At 30.8% G+C, this 12,773-nt stretch overlaps 1 long non-coding RNA gene across 4 annotated transcripts in view; it reads left to right on the top strand.

Annotated features, from left to right (window-relative positions):
• Positions 1-12,773, top strand: part of LOC117283244 — a 297,894-nt gene that overhangs the window by 147,457 nt on the left and 137,664 nt on the right. The window lies entirely within an intron of this gene.

Here is a 12,773-nt window from a genome sequence, read left to right as displayed (position 1 = left end):
GTACTGTATCTAAAATGTACCAATAAACTCAAAGCTGAAAAAAAAAAAAGAAGCAAAAATATAGGGTAATGTGTCACAGAGTTGTACATTGAGCTACCTGTTAAGGAGTATGGGAATATAGAATCATTAATACTTTCCCATTGTGTTTTTCATATTAGAGAATTTAGAATTTTAACTGAAACTGTTGCATTTGTATTATCACCAATTTATAATTTTTTAACAGATATGTGGTGAGTAAATGCTCTGTTACAGAAATTGTGGGAGAACTGGGGGATATAGTTGTGATGAAGGAAGCATGACTTATGGGTCTCCACAATCCAGTTGAAATAAGTATCTATGTACTTAGCCTGTCTGTCCACACATACACACACGCATAGTAAGTCATCACAAAATATGTCAACATTTACTTTTTGGTAATGCCATAAATTACAGTTAATTTTGTCCTGGCAAGACATACCTAGTTCATTTATTATAGTTCAATGTCTTTTTATAAATTTGATCATGTTTATGCCTAAGGACTACTTTTTTTTCCCTCTAGAAGTTTCAATTAAAAATTTAAACATTGCTGATTTTTATCCATGATTCCTATTTTGTATAAAGTTTATATGTACTGTCTTCTCTTAGTAAAGATGTTTGAAATATTCCTCAGGTGCCTGGAGTTTAGGACACCAAGGGAAAATAGTTACTAAAAAGTATCATTACTGTTCTTGAAATGAGAAACTATAAGTTAAGTTAGAACATTTTTAAGAAGTAAAAATTAACCGGGAACTATAAAGGAAAGTGATTTCAGCAGGATTATTTATGATCTCAAATAAAATTTAAAAACACAAAAGATATAATATATATGACACATTCTTGTTTTTTTTCAAAATAATTATTAACATACTTTGTTCTTTGATCTCCACATGAGCACATGTACATAAAGTAGAAATGGAGCCAAGGGTGTTAGATGTCTTGGCATTTATTAACTATGGCAATTAGCACCACTTAGACTGATACATTTCCAAGATGAAAGCATGATTGTCCAGACAAACAAAAATGATAGCATTTGTGAATGCATTTGTGACACTGACCAAGTTGAAACAAAAAAGAAACAGAACTCACCTGTAAAGATTTGAAATTCAAAAAAATTGATTACATGATAAGATCATTTCAACCTAACTACAATTCACTGAAGACTTATTAATGCTTTAGTAGCATTGAAGTAAAATGAAAAGACACCAGGGCAGTCTGCTTTAATAGCTTACTGGCTTGAACCCTGATACATAATGTTCCTGTAATAGTTTATGGGTGACTGCAGTAAATTGATAGTGAATGTTTTCCATTTTTTGCCTCTTCGTATCAGATGTGCTCTTAGAGAACATTTTGTTCTGAGAATATTATGAAGGTAATTGATCTAATTTAGAAGTTGCTTGACAATTTTAATGTACTGATAACTTTTCTTCCCTCCTGATTATTTGATTTCTGTCCTTTGTAGCTGTAGTGAAATTATTGTTAGTTTTGATTTAAGCAGTTTCCTGTTTTATTTCACCATCCATGATTAAATATTTTGCAAGTCCTGTTACAAAAAAAATTATCTTTCCCAGTGTGTTGGTTACCATTATCTATTCAGTTAATAGTTTAGATGTGTCCTTACTGACAAAAAAAAATCTTAGATGAATTTTGAACCTAGTTTGTTGAACATATAATTCTTATCACATTGAAGGGTTGTATTTTGTACAAAAATAAAATTATGATGCACCAAATGAAATCACAGGATTTTAAACACAATGAAGTTGAACATTTTCTGGGATTTAATAAACAGAATTACGTAGTATGAGCTTCCCTCAGGAATTTAGTGCATGCTTTCTCTGTATTTTAGTTCTTTAAGCAGTACATAGACATGCCATACATACAGTAAAAATAGGAAGGTACAGACTTAAATAATAGGAATTGAAATGGTCTCAATGTTAACATTACGTAGGCCCATGGAAAATTAGGGATCATCTGAGTATCTTATTTATTCTTTTAGTCTTTGGCGTGCCTAGGAACATTTGTTTCATATAAAGTTATATTATAAAATTAATGAACCAAGGATAGAAAAGCAATTTGGAGGAGTATGAAATAAAGTCTGGATGCAGGTGGAAGATGTTTTAGAACATTTCTGGCAACAAAATGAATTCTCTTCTTATTAAAGTATAAGCAGCCAAAAGTGAAAAGAGTCAATGTTATATAAAATGTGAAGATAAAAATCTTGGTCACCTGTTGCCTAAAGAGGTGGCATCCTGAAGTAGTAAAAGGAAGATTTGAGTAAAATTGAAAGAAAAAATGCAGAGAGAAGTTAAAAATAATTAGAAAAGAAACAGAATGCCTCAACAACAAGAACTCAGGAGATTTTAATGCAGAATAGCCCAGCTGATAAAAAAAGGCTTTTCAAATTCTGTGTGCAGGACGCAGACAGCATTATTGGAAATGAAGAATTTTCTCTTATAAAAGTTGAAGGGCAAGACATATCTGTATTAGGATTTGTTGCACTATCTCCAATGTATTTTGAAGCCAAATGCTGAAAGCCAAATTTCTTGAGCCAGTTGAAGTACCCATTCGCTTGTGTTAAAACGTTGCATTTAAAACTTTAGTACTTATATAAAAATGATTTATATTTTAAAATTGATGTGTATATACAAGCATGGTTATGCTATAGCTGTGAAATATCAAAAACAATGCTAATAGCAAATTCACAGTCCCTTTAGCCTCAATAATTTAATAATACCCTCCCAAAAATTATTTAACATCATGAAAATAGTTTCAACGACAATGGGTTTAGGTCTTTGCAAGTAATAATGACTTCAGAGACTAATAATGGTAAACACTGTAGTCAGACCTAGACAGATTTAAATACTTTTAATGACCCAACTAGCTGATTATACTCAAAGTCTTTAACTTTGAGTAAAAGAATCCTAAAAGAATTTCCAAAAATAACTTTTTTTCTTTTTCTTTTACAAATAATTGTCTTATTTTGAGGATAATAGAAAAAAATGAAATCTAGAGACGTCATTGGGCTATCTTGATTATGTACTCTCTTTTGTTATGTGTAAATCATATGTATAAATCTATCTTTTCATTTTATATATTGCTTTTAAATATATATACGTATATGCTCTTTCCATATGTATAAAACTGTACATTTCTTCTTATGCTTATATTGTAAGCTTTTAAAACATTTGTTGTAATAATTTTGGTGTGGATTGATTTTACATCAGATAGTTTATTACAAAAGAAAGCCTTCCCTCCTATTAAAATAAAACTTGCTTTTAATAACAGAATGAAGAAAAACATTATTGCTGCAGTGTAACTTTGTATAGTTGGGTGTCATATTGGTTAATAGAACTCTTAGTTTTAATTTTTATAGGCCGTTAGATAAAGGGCAGGATCTATCAAACCTTGAATTCTCTCTTCTCATGCAGGCTATTATTCAGGAAAAGAACAGTTAAGGATTTTCCTTAAAATAGTCTGTATTAAAAATAATGTTACAAAACTTTGAGTAAAGACCCAAGTAGCCCATAAAACTGAAAGTTAACTTGTTACAAGAAAAAAATTGTCCATTTATATGTAGTATTAATAAAACACAAGAACTGGATAGAAAACCTGCAGCCCATGATTGTGTCCTGCCCTTTGCTCCAACTAATAGCCTATAATATTTTCATGGAAATTCTTATTTTAGTAAATTTTAATTTATCTAATACTTCTCTCATAGATAAGGCTTTTGCAGTTGTATCAGAAACTCATTGCCAAAGTTAAAGTCACCCAGATTTTGTCCTGTATTATCTTTCAGAAATTTTTTAGTTTTCCACATTATGTTTAAGACTATGGCCAATTTTGAGTTTGGTGTTTATTTTATTTTATGTTTTGGTGAAAGGTATGTCACTGTTTAGATTCACTCATTTTTAATTTTTTTATATGGATATCCAATTATTGGTCTATTTCTTGAAAAGACCATCTTTTCTTCATTGGATTGCTTTTACTCCTTTGTCAAAGAACAGTTGAAAATACTCTATATGATTCTCGTTCTGGGCTCTCCCTTTATCTGTCTAATATTAATATTCACTACCTTGATTACTATAGATTTATATGAAGCCTTGCAATTTGGTAATATATTTTGTCTCTTTCCTCAGGTTATCCTGAATTCATGATTATGCTGGCTTTTTTGCCTTTCCCCACAAACTTTGCTATCAGTATTAATATGATAGAGTGAATTGATGGGATTTTTTATTGGGATTATGTAGAATTTATAGATTAATTTAAGAAGAATTAATGTTTTGAAAATATTGAGTTTCCCTATCCATGATCATGGAACATTTCTCCACTTAAGTAGGTTCTTTTGGTGTCTTTCATCAGAATTTTCTGCCTTTATATAGATTTTATATATATTTTGATGGATTTTATTTTTAGTGTTTTTAATTTCAAATTTCTGTAATTGGTAGTATACATGAAAACAGTCATTTTGTCTACTTTTGATGAATCTCACTTTCTCTTTAAATAACCCTTAAACTATAGGAAGAAAAGGGCTAAAGGTGTAGGGGAAGTAGGAAGGGTAAAGGAAAGGAAATAAGGGAAAAGAAAAAATATGAGAAAAGGAAAAATGGAAACAAAGTATTTGTAAATAGGGAAGAGAGGATGGGGTAAAGGGAGGGCAGGAGTAAGGGGAAAAATGAGAACCAAGACCTGTCATGTAAAGGTACAAGAGCCCAATGATGAATGTAACTGTACTGTATACCTAAAATGTAACAATAAACTCAATGAGGAAAAATAAATAAATAAATAAATACATTTGCTTTCATATGGTTCTCAATTGTTCTTTTCTTTATAAAATTAGAAAACAAATGGTTCTATAATAATAAATTTATCATAGTACTATATTTTTTGACCTTTACTAGAAGGTTTAACAAATGTGGTATGACATGTTGTCATATTATTAAATTTGATTTATCTATTAATTTGAAATAAAAATATTTTTTACTTTAAAATCAGAGGATTAGAATGTATTTTATATTTTTCTGTTTTTTAAAGTGTTCCTTTTAGCCTGGAGAACAGTGAAAAGCATGAAATAATTTCTGGGACATAGACTTGTGTTTTTGAATTACAGAAAATTACATCAAGTTTTAAGGGTACCACTTTATTTTTATTTATTTATTTTGGTACAGGGGATCGAACTCAGTCCCTTGTGCTTTCCAGGCAAGTGTGGTGCCACTGAGCTACATCTTTACATGGGTACCACTTTACATGGACTTGTAATTTTTTACCCAGTAATGATCTAGGATTGGATAAATAAAAGATGAAAGATAATACTAGTTCACCTAATGTAGTTACAGGTTTGTCACTACTGATATTGATGGAGGGGTCTGTTATGGCATGGAGTTGGTCATGTTTTCTTGTGCGAAAGCTTTTGGTACTGAAATCCTAGGGATTGCTATTTATACCCTGAATTTTTCACTGACCCATAAGTATGTCCTATTCTTTTCCTTACACCTGTATAACTAATTATTTTTCATAGCATTTCATTCATAGATACAGCATTTGGAACCTGATAAATTCCTTTGGTTCTGTGACCACAAGTGACTAAGTTAGATGCAAATGATGAACTGTGGGTCAGCGAGAGTTAGTATAGTTATTCCATACAGTTATTGCTAAAGTGTTGTCTTCTTGATATTCTGCACAATCCCATTCCTGAGAAGTCTTCATAAGACAATTTTTTCTCTTGAATTTAACCAGTGTACAGGGAGAAAAAAAAATTTCTGGGCTGTGAAACCTGAAATAATACTTATAAACTATTTTGAACTAGACTCAGAAGAATAGTGGAAAAAATAGGCCATAAAACTCACAATGAAATTCCATGTTGTTTCATTTAAAAATTCTAATCCCCTTTTGAAGTTTCTGTTAAAGGTAGTTTTGTGGGTAGGCCACAGTGAAAAGCCTCTTCTTATAAAACCAATTACATGCTAATGTACAAATAAATTTAAAAGTACATCAGTCGATATTTAAAACATAAAATTGATACTGTGCTCCAATCAATATTTAAAATCATCTACACTCATATTTATTACCCAGGATCACCAGAGATACAATGTTCTTAGAAGAAAAGACTGCCTTCTGGGAACATTTTAGAGCAACTGATGAATAACCATAACTTCTGGGTTAAATAGTACATGATATTATCAAATAGATCTTACATAATAGCCCTCTAAAAGATGGCATTTTGGTGTGTTTATTTTAAAATATTTTTATATTTTGATTCGCACATGACATTTTTGCATATTTATGAGGCACAATGTAATGTTTAGGTTCATGTATATATCTGGTAATGATCAGCTCTGTAGATACCATATGCATCACATTAAGCTTTACTTATTATGGTGAGTACATTCTAATTCCTCTCCTCTACCTTTTTTGAAATATATAAAGTATTATTAATTTTACTTGTAGTGCCATGGAACACTAGAACTTAATCCTCCTTTCAAACAGTTCATAAGTGGACAAACATAACAGAAATGTAGTATATGTAAACAGTGACATACTATTTGACCATGAAAAAGAATAAAATCTTGTGATTTTAAAAAGCCTGGTTGGACCTGGAGAATGATAAATGAAATAAATCACAAAAATACAGGCAATACATGATCTCACTCATAAGTAAAATCTAGGAAAGTTGACCTCACAAAAGTAAAGCATAGAAGGGTGGTTATCAGAGACAGGCAAGAGTAGAGGAAAGACCTAACACTTTTTTTTTTTTGTACGGGGGATAGAACTCGGGTCCTTGTGCTTGCAAGGCAGGCGGCGGAACCACTGAGCTAAATCCCCAGCTGGACTTAACACTTTTAAATAAAAACTGTAACAAATAAACAAAAACTAGTGAATTCAAAATTGAGGCTTTTTCATTTCTATTTTGTTGATAACATATTAGCTTCAATTATCATTCAGGACTTTTTATTTCAATGGTTGGTAATATGAATCAACAAAAATATTGCTACATGTTTGGCTGTATCCTATATTTTTGAGGCCATCAATAAACAATAATTCCAGGAATATTTGAATAGATAGTATATGAAAGAAAATTTAAATGGAGATTGGAGTGTATTTTATAGAAAAGAGAACTCAATTATACTGTATTTTTCCCGATACAGCAAAGATACAGCACTGTGTTAAGCTATGAAAATACAGTTAAAAGTATATTGTCAATAATCCTCCAGAGTACTCGCCCTTACTTTGAACACACTTACCCATTGCTCTGAATTGCACTACTGAGGCTGTCTCAATGCCCTGAATTGATTCAAACTGTTTACCTTTCATGGTCATTTTGATTTGGCGGAAGAGCCAGAAGTCACACAGTGCCAAATCCAATAAATAAGGTGAATGAAGACACATCGTCATGATTTTACAAGCCTGCTTTTCTGCTTGATGACACTTGACACATTTTTTATCATACTTCATAATGACACTCAAAAAAGAAAACCCAGAACTGCTCAGAATTAGTAAGAAGGATGGAATAAGTGCATTGAAAGTTAGGGGATTCGTGGCAATATATATTGAAGCCTTCACTGTACTTTCTGGTCAGCCCTGTAGCAGAAATTTTCCAATTAAAAAAAATGAGAAAAAGTGTAAACTTTTGAGCAAAAATCTTTGAGACTATAGATGTGAGAGATAAACAGTTAAGGTCATTATAGTATGTATATTATTGGTTTAAAGAAGGTAGCAGTGTTAAGTTTCCATTATATTTTTCATAGGAATAACTGTGTACTGTATAATGTTTAAAATTTGAGGTTGACAGTATACACTCATGTACACAAATGCATTCTCTTCTTCCCTTCTTTCCTCCCTCCCTTTCTCCTTCCTTTTCTTTTTCTTCTGCTTTTTTCTCCTGCTCTTTGTTATTTACTTTTTGTGTTTAGGGTTCATATAAACTTTAGGATATTTTTCTAGTTCTGTGAAGAATGACATAGAGATTTTGATAGGGATTGCATTGATTCTGTAAAGTGTATTGATTAGTGGGGAAATTTTAAATATTCTAATCCCTAAAAATGGAAGTTTTCATTTTAGTGTGTTTTCTTCACTTTTTCACATCTCTGAGACGATATTTCACTTCTTTGTTTGAATTAATTCCTAGCTATTTCATTTATTTATTTACTAGCTGTTATAAATGGAATTATTTCTTGATTCCTATTTCTGATAGTTTGATAGTTCAGTATTTCAGATAGCAATGCTACTTTCTGATTTTTATGTTGATTATTGCATTCTGCTGAATACTTTTTTGTTGTTTTTGTTTGTTTGTTTTGGGGTTTGCTTGTACACTGGACTGAAACCTCGACACTGAGCAACAGCCTAGGCCTTTATTTTACCTACTTTTACAATTTTGAAACAATATCTCATTAAGTCACTAATTTCCACAGTCTGGACTTGAACTTTTAGTCCTTCTGCCTCAGCTTCAAAGAGTGCTGGTTTTACAGGCATTTATCACCACACCTGGCTGGGATTTTCTATGCTACCATGTAAAGTAAGTCAGATACAGAAGGTTAAATATTATGTGGTTTATCTAATATGAAAGATCCAAAATATAAATGAAGAGCAAAACGAAGAGAGATGGTAGGAATCAAGGAGGTAAACTGTGTGGGAAAGGGAGTGGTGCCTGGAGAAGGAGAAAGAGGGAAGGTCCTGGCAGGAAGGGGGAATAAAAATGATCAAGATGTTATGAATATATTTACCAGCTCACCAAGATGAATGTAATTACTATGTATAGAAAACATAGTAATACAATTTAAATAAAAGGCTGTATTATTTGCAAACAATAGCAATTTTTGTTTCCTCTTTTATGATTTGGATGTACTTTATTTCTTTCTCTTGTCTTATTGCTCTGTCCAGGGCTTCTAGTAATTTGATAAAAAACTGTTACAAGTGAGCATCCTTGCCTTGTCTTGTTCTAGGTTTTAGAATAAATGCCTTCAGCTTTCTCTCATTCTGTGTAATGTGAGCTTTGGACTCGGGATATGTAGCCATTACTATTTTGTGTTCCTTCCATATCTAATTTATTTAGCATGTTTAACAAGAAAGATGTTTAATTTTATTAAATACCTGCCCTGCATCTGTTAAAATCCTCATCTGGTTTTTGACCTTCAGTGATGTGGTGCATTATATTTACTCATTTGCATATGTCGAACCATCTTTGTATAACAGGGATGAATCCCAGTTGATCATGGTGAATTTTTAAATATATGCTTACATTTATGTTCATCAAAGATACTGGCATGCAGTTTTTCTGTTTGTTGAGTCCCTGACTCATTTTGCTATTGGTGTAATGCTGTCCTTGTAGAAAATGTTTGAAAGAATTTCTCTTATTTATTTTTTAAGATTAATTTAAGAATTACTCATATTAGTGCATTTCTAAATGTTGGTTAGAACTCAGCAGAGAAGCTGTCTGGTCCTTAGTTGTTCTTTGATGACGGACTTTTTGTTTCTGTGTCAGTCTTCTTACTGGTCTGTTCAGGATTCCTCCTTCATTCTTCAGTCTTGATGAGAAGGATATACAGGAATTTTGTCCATTTCGTTTAGGTTATCAAAGTTTTTGATATATAGTTGTTTATGGTACTCATGTATAGTACTTTTACTTTTGAAGTGTCACTTGCAATCTTTCCCTTTTGATCTATGTTTTTGAGAGTTTCTTTTTCTTAGTTCCTCTAGCTAAGGGTTTACTAATTTTATCTTTTCAAATAATCAACTCTTCATTTTGTTGATTTTTATTTAGTCTCTATTTCATTTATTTCTGCTCTGATCTTCTTTTGTTCTCCTAATTTGAATTTGTTTCATTGTTATTTTTTTATTTCCTTGAAATACAGTGATACATTTTTTTTTTACGAAGTAGAGGTCTTTGCACTGAAGATTTTTCTCAATATTGCACTATTTTTGCCGGGTAGTTTAATAATTCTAAATGAAAAGTATGGAAAAGCAAGCTTAACAGTAACCAGCTGTCTATGATTTAGAATGGCATATTAAAAGTAGAAGCTTACAAAAAACTTGAAAACTCACAAGGCCTATCTTTTCTTATTTAAACTATTAGAAAAATATGACACAATTAATATAATAAATACCCATCACCCATATTTTTAAAATGTTGGCATCCTCCATATTTACTTGAGATAGTTTTCACAAAAATTAATCATTGCAGAAATAATTGAGGTCCCTTCCTGTTTACATTTCTTTTTTCTTTTTCTCTCTCTTCTTTTTTCTGGAACCACTCTGTTGAGGATAATGTGTATGCTTTCATTTCATAATTTCACTACTGTTACCATATATTTTCATGTGTGTTCAAGCACACCCATATCCATCAACATTTGATGCAGATATATGTGTTTGAAATTTACATAAATCATGCCTCACTGTAATTCCAGTCTATTTCCCGAGGAGCTCCAGGACTTCCAGAATGAACTCAAAAGGTTGCCACAGATTTTTTAAAATTTCAAGAGAAGTGTAGCAGTATTCAATAGTTGATAGATAGTAGGTTTGCATAGAGTTTAAAGTATTTGCTTATTTTAGCATTTGATACTGTATTTCTCTTAATGGTATCATATTTTTACTAAAACTCTGTTCTGGGTGTTGCTGTTGTTGAAAACAAGTCCTTTGTAAAACTCAACGTGTAACAAGAAAGAAGGATGGGAGTGTCCAGTCTGATTACAAGGTTTGAGAAACAGCACTGCCCTACAGGCATACATATCCCCATAATAAGAAATTCAGTTATGATTATATAAGAATGTGATGAAAAATATTCATTATAATTTTAAAATTATTTGGCCATATTTGGGGTCAAAAATTCTTGAGGCTTTAGACCTAGTTATTTAATAATTGGACCTGTGAGGCTGTTTGTTATGAACCTATTAATAATAAGAAAATAGCACTGAAGATTCATGGACTGAGAAATTCACAGCCATTTTGCAATATATTTTGGCTTCACTTGACATTACAGTTATTCCAAGTTATATGTGCTGGTTCATATAGATTGGGACAGTTTAGCTGCTAGATATAGTGCTCTGTACTGTCCTACCATGGGACACAATCAGAACTTATCCATTTCCTGTTGGCAGACATTTAAATGTATTTCTCTTCTGCTGCCCTTTTTGCTCTGCTTTTCTTTACTCTTCTTTCCTTCCTTTCTCTCTGTCTTCCACTCACTCTCTTTACCTCCCTTTTCCATTTTTTTCTTTTTAGTTTTTCTGTTGCATTTGGTATTACAATAAACATCTTTGCAACTGTCTCCTGGAATATGATTCAGAGAACCTCTATCTGAGTTGATGGATTTAGGGAATATACATATTTTTAACTTACAGTGTACAAGACATTGCTTTCCAAATATGTCTGACCTTCCCTTTCTCCAATTTTTCTTCAATTCTAGATATTGACAGTTTTAAATTTTTGATGAAAGGAGTGAGTAAAAATGTATTTATTTAGTGCTTTAATTTTATATGTTTGTTTCAAATAAGGGCTAACATCTCTTCACATTCTTATTGGTCAATCAAGATTTTTTTCCCCCTGATTTCTTAATGTTCTCTAAAACTGTATTGAAAATTATAATACTTTTTATTATCTACTTATTATACCTATTTATATGTTCTGAATAGAAATTTTTAGTATGTATATCTTTTAGTCTTTCATGCTTTTTAATCTATGTTTATAGTGGATTTTTATAATGAGATCATTATGGCTTTCTAATTTAATTTCTGAATATAATATATCATTTAGTATAATTTCTGATGTTGAATAACAATTTCTGCGATAAATCTTTGTACCTATTTTTATTTATATGTTTATTTCTAAATATATACATATAAATTTGTTTTTTTCTGTTTATTTAGAAGTTTTGCATTTCTGTTCTCATGTTAAGTTGGTATATGTTTTCCTTTCCCATGCTATCAAATATTAGTGTTAATATTTTACAGCCTCAAGAAGTTACTTTGGAATATTTCTTTTTCTTTCTGGAATGGTTAGATAAGCTGGGATTCTTCATTTTTTGAATGATTGTCAGGATTTACCTGTTAAGCCATGTGAGTTACAAATCTTTTGTGCATAGATTTATTTTTAATATTAATTACTGCTCAGAAATTTTTTCAAGTTTTTTATTTTCTCACTATATTCATTTTGTCATGTTACACTTCTGTAGTAAATTTCCTATTTCATCTTCAATTGTAAATTGAATTTCTTTTTTTTTTAGTATATACTTTTGTGGAATTTAAACTCTTATCTTTACAGACACATTTGCTTTCTAAAGTTTCTGATCAGTGTCTTTTTTTGCCCAATAATTAATTGATTTTTGACTGATTTTTTTAATCAGCATAAATTTCACTATTTGGTTGGATACTGGCACTCTGATGTGGCTAAATCAAACATTGTACATTATTTATTTTTAACAAATTTATTTTCTTGATCTTCTCTATTATATATTTGTTTTATGTCATTAATTTTGTTCTAATCATTTCATTTTTCTCATTATTTAGCTTTACTCTGCTAGTACTTTTAACTTCCTAAGTTACATCCTTAACAAATTTATTTTTGCATGTTTTCAAAATCTAATGTATGCTTTTTAAGCCATAAATTTTCCACCAAGTACCCCTATAGCTGCACCCCACAGATTTTAATTTGCATCACTGTTATTTTTATTCATTTAAAAATATTTAATATTTACATTGATTCCCTCTTTGAATTATGAATTATTTGTAAACTTTTTTGTTTCCAAAGTTTTTAGGTTATCTAAATTTCTG

This window comes from Fukomys damarensis, unplaced genomic scaffold, assembly GCF_012274545.1.
Source record: "Fukomys damarensis isolate Sample0158 unplaced genomic scaffold, DMR_v1.0_HiC HiC_scaffold_24, whole genome shotgun sequence".
NCBI lineage: Eukaryota > Metazoa > Chordata > Mammalia > Rodentia > Bathyergidae > Fukomys > Fukomys damarensis.
The sequence above is the reverse complement of the archived record's forward strand: the minus strand, read 5'-3'. Positions and strand labels throughout refer to the sequence as shown.